This window comes from Glycine soja, chromosome 3 (genome assembly GCF_004193775.1).
Source record: "Glycine soja cultivar W05 chromosome 3, ASM419377v2, whole genome shotgun sequence".
NCBI classification, from domain to species: domain Eukaryota; kingdom Viridiplantae; phylum Streptophyta; class Magnoliopsida; order Fabales; family Fabaceae; genus Glycine; species Glycine soja.
This window is the reverse complement of record NC_041004.1, coordinates 12,709,492-12,714,004: the sequence shown is the minus strand read 5'-3', so window position 1 is coordinate 12,714,004 and position 4,513 is coordinate 12,709,492.

Sequence of the window (4,513 nt, the reverse complement as noted above, 5' to 3'; positions counted from 1 at the left end):
CTCTCTTTGACTCTTTCAATTCTAAGCTAAGCCTATTTGTTTAAGAAAACATATTTATCAACAAGTGTGCATAATTCATGATAATACAATTTGTAAATGATCTATGTAATATACTACTACAAGCATCTTCAACCATGAAATTCAACTTGAGTTCTTAACCACACTTTTTGTGAACATCACCGTCTTGGATGTAAGAAGTCACTTGTTTTTTTCTCCAATGTTGGAGCCTATTTTAATTCTTAACTCACTTTTAGTAGGTCCCAGAATGTATTTCACATTTTTATAGTTTTATTTAAATTTATTTAATGTAAATTAAAATAATTATTTATAAATTTTTTAATTATGAAACAACAAAAAAATATATTAAAAAATTAATAATTTTTTATGACTAAAAGTTAATTTGATGAGAAATACATAACATTGATTATATATATATATATATAGAGAGAGAGAGAGAGAGAAAGAGAGAGAGAGAGAGAGAGAGAGAGAGAGAGAGAGAGAGAGAAAGAGAGAGAGAGAGAGAGAGAGAGAGAGAGAGATATATAGATATATCTTCAAGAATCATATTACATAAGATAATGCATGTTAATATTATATATCCTTCATTGTATTCATGTGTCAATCACACGATAAATCACATATAATTGTGATATGAGATTTGAGCACATTAAATGCTCATTATGCATCATTTCTTGTTGATTCTTGATATTTTGCAAATGATTTTTTTTCCTTGTGACATTGGGATGATTTTGACAAATGTGGCCCACTCTGAATAATTACCATCTGCAAGATGGTTTCTCATATTATACATGGTTCTATTAAGTGTAAATTGCACTAGAAGAGCTTGTCTTTGCAAAATGTCACTAAACACATTGGATTGGTTTAAAACTTAAATGTCATTGTTTGAATCCATAACTTCAAAAAATTCATGTCAAATCCATAAGTCTTGTGGAATGGTTGCTTTGAGCATGACTGTGGGTTTGACATGATCACCTCGACAAAATTGGTCTTTCCAAGTAACTAGACAATTTTGGAAAATGTCACTAAACACATTGGATTGGTTTAAAACTTAAATGTCATTGTTTGAATCCATAACTTCAAACAATGCATGTCAAATCCATAAGTCTCGTGGCATGGTTGCTTTGAGCATGACTGTGGGTTTGACATGATCACCTCGACAAAACTGGTCTTTCCAAGTAACTAGACAATTTTTTCATTTTCAATGCATACACAATCATACAAAACCCAACATACCTAAGAAAGTCACGTGTCTCTCTAATTTGTAGTAGATGCGATTGATGCCATAATTGTTAGGCCTTCTCAAGTACTCAACCCCAAATATCTTGTTTATACCCTATACAAATGTTTCTAAGCATTGAATTGCAATGCTTTTTTTTTTTTCAATTCTAACATACTGATCCACGCTATCAATGGGTGATCCATATACGAATAGCAATAGTGCACTTTCTTAATTGTGAAAGACTCATTCTATCAACTACATTAGCTCTCATTTGAAAATATTCATCATGATTGCTAAGTGCATCTAAAGTCAAAGGAATACATGCTTTCACATTCAGAACCTTCATTGGAATTGATTCTCTCTGTATACATGATTTTTAGAGTAGAAATTGAACAGTCAACCATGTCTTTCTTCATGACTTTGATCTACTATTGTTTTTTTTGTTTGCATCTAATGGTGTTGTCTACTTGTTGCCTTGAGTAAGGAACTCATGATTTCTTTTGCAGTGTTGTCCTCAAGTTGTTCATCAACAACTTGTTTCCATAGCAACCAAAGTTAGAGTTTGAATCTATTATATGAATGATTGAAGCTAGAGAAAACTAGAGAAAATTGCACAATTTAATAAGAACATGCAAGAATGAGAGATGGTAAGAATATTCAAGAATTAGAGAAAATTGAACAATTATATATGATGAATTATAACAACTAGTTTCACAATGGCTAGTGTATTAATGACTAGCTTTATAACGACTAGTTTCACAATAACTACTTTCATAATGACTAATTTTATAATTGTTAATACATAATCAATAATTAAAACAAACAACATAATGACTAATTAAAATAAAATACAACATTTTATTAATTACCTAACTAAGGTTAAAACATTGGACTAATTACCTAACTTGTGCCTCATAAACTAATAATAAAATTTAGGATCTTGGCATTGATTCTCAAACATGATAAATGTGTCCATTAGAATTTCATACAACATCACTATGTTCTTTATCCCCTTTTGCCATTTTCCAATGAGATGTGTATGAGATAGTGATATTGTAGAGGCAAAAGGGGAAAAAAATGTTGTCACGAAAATAATAGTAGAGGCAAAGGAGACAAGGAACATAGTGATGTTGTAAGACATTCTAATGAAAGAAACATCTACCATGTCTGAGAGTCAATGTCGAAACCCTAAGTTGTATTGTATTCTTATTAGGAACAAGTTAGGTAATTAGTCCAATGTTTCAACCTTAGTTAGGTAATTAGTATAATGTTGTAACTTTATTTTGATTTGTTATTATGTTGTAAGTATATTTTAACTAGTCAAATGTTGTGACTTTGCTTTAATATGTCATTATAGTGTTACTTGAGAAACTAGCCGTTGTGAATTTAGTTGTTGTAAAACTTGTTGTTATAAAGCTAGCCATTGTGAAAGTAGTTGTTATGAATCATCCTATATAATTATTCAATCTTCTTTCATTCTTGCATATTCTCATCAAATTGTGCAATCTTCTTATCACATTATCTCTTGCTTCAATCATTCATATAAGGGATCTAAACTCTGACTTTGGAAACAAATTGTTGTTGAAAAAGTTGAGGACAACACCGAAGAGGAAATCATGAGATCCATACTCAAGAGGCAACAAGAAGTAGACAACACAGTTAGGCACATAAGAAGAACAATGATAGATTAGAGTTGTGGAGAAAGACATAGTCAATTGTTCATTGACTAATTGTATACACAGGACTCGGTTCCAACAAAGGGTTCGAATGAGAAGGCATCTATTCATTCGAATTGTAGACGCTTGTAGCAATCGTGATGAGCTGATGTAGTTGGTAGAATAGGTCTTTCACTTTTGAAAAAGTGCACAACTGTTATTCTTATAGTGGCATAGGAATCACCTACTCATAGTGTGGATGCGTAAGTTAGAATTGGCTAAAGCACTACAATTCAATGCTTAGAAACATTTGTTAAGGGTGTGGTTAAGATATTTGGGGTTGAGTACTTGAGAAGGCCTAACAACAATGACACCAATCATCTACTACAAATTTCTAGGTATGTTGGGTTCTATGGATTGTATGCAATGGGAATAAAAAAATTGTCTAGTTGCGTGAAAATGTCAATTTTGTCATGATCATGTCAAGCCCACAACCATGCTATAAACAATTGAATCAGAAGACTTATGGATTTGACATGCATTTTTTAGAGTTACGAGTTCAAACACTGACATTGACGTGTTAAACCGATCTAATGTGTTTAACGATGTTTTGCAAGGACAAGCTCCTCTAGCACAATTTACAATTAACATAATTGTATACAATATTAATATGGAGTACTATCTTGCAGATGTTATTTATTTAGAGTGAGTCACATTTGTCAAGACCATCTCATTATCACATTAAACCCATTTTTTGTATTTGTTGTTTCATTATTAACATTTATATAAATATTTATTTTAATTTACACTAAAAATTAATTTAAATAAATCTATAAAAATATGGCTACATTATGGGACCTACTAAAAGTAAGTCAAGAACCCAAAATAGGTTCCACCACTGGAGCAAAAAAAAGATAAGTTGTTACATCCTAGGTACTATGAGAGCTACAAAATGTGTGTTTGATAACTACCAACATGAATAGAAAAAATAACAAAAATTTTGATAATAGAAGGGAGACACCACAATTCAAGAGACTTGATAAGCCAAAAAGAAAGATTGCCACAAGAGTCAAGGTCTTTTGATAAGATCAGAGTTTGACTCAATGAAGAACTCAGTATAGTAAGTTTCTCTCCAATTAGAAAACTTTCAAAATTAAACATTCCTTATTGTAGACAAAGGATCAAGCTGAATGTTTTGATGATGCCAAAGGTTCACATGCGTCTCAAAGCTTTATTCAAGACAAAGAAATTAAAGATATTCAAGATGGATGATCAAGACAATCTCTAGAGTCTTAGAAAGGGTATATTAAATAGGAAGGGAATTCCAATTGAAGTAGCAAAAGGTTTGGCAAAAAAATTTAAGTTAAAAAGTCTTTTTCAAACAAATTTACTCTCTGGTAATTGATTACCAGAGGATGTAATCGATTACCAGTGGCCAAAACTGATTTACAACAGCTATTAAAATTTGAATTCAAAATTTGCACTGTGTAATCGATTACACATATATGGTAATCGATTACCAGCAGTTTCTGAACGTTTTAATTCAAATTTTAAAGCTTGTAATCAATTACACATATACTGTAATCGATTACCAGAGCAGATTTTCAGAAAATATTCT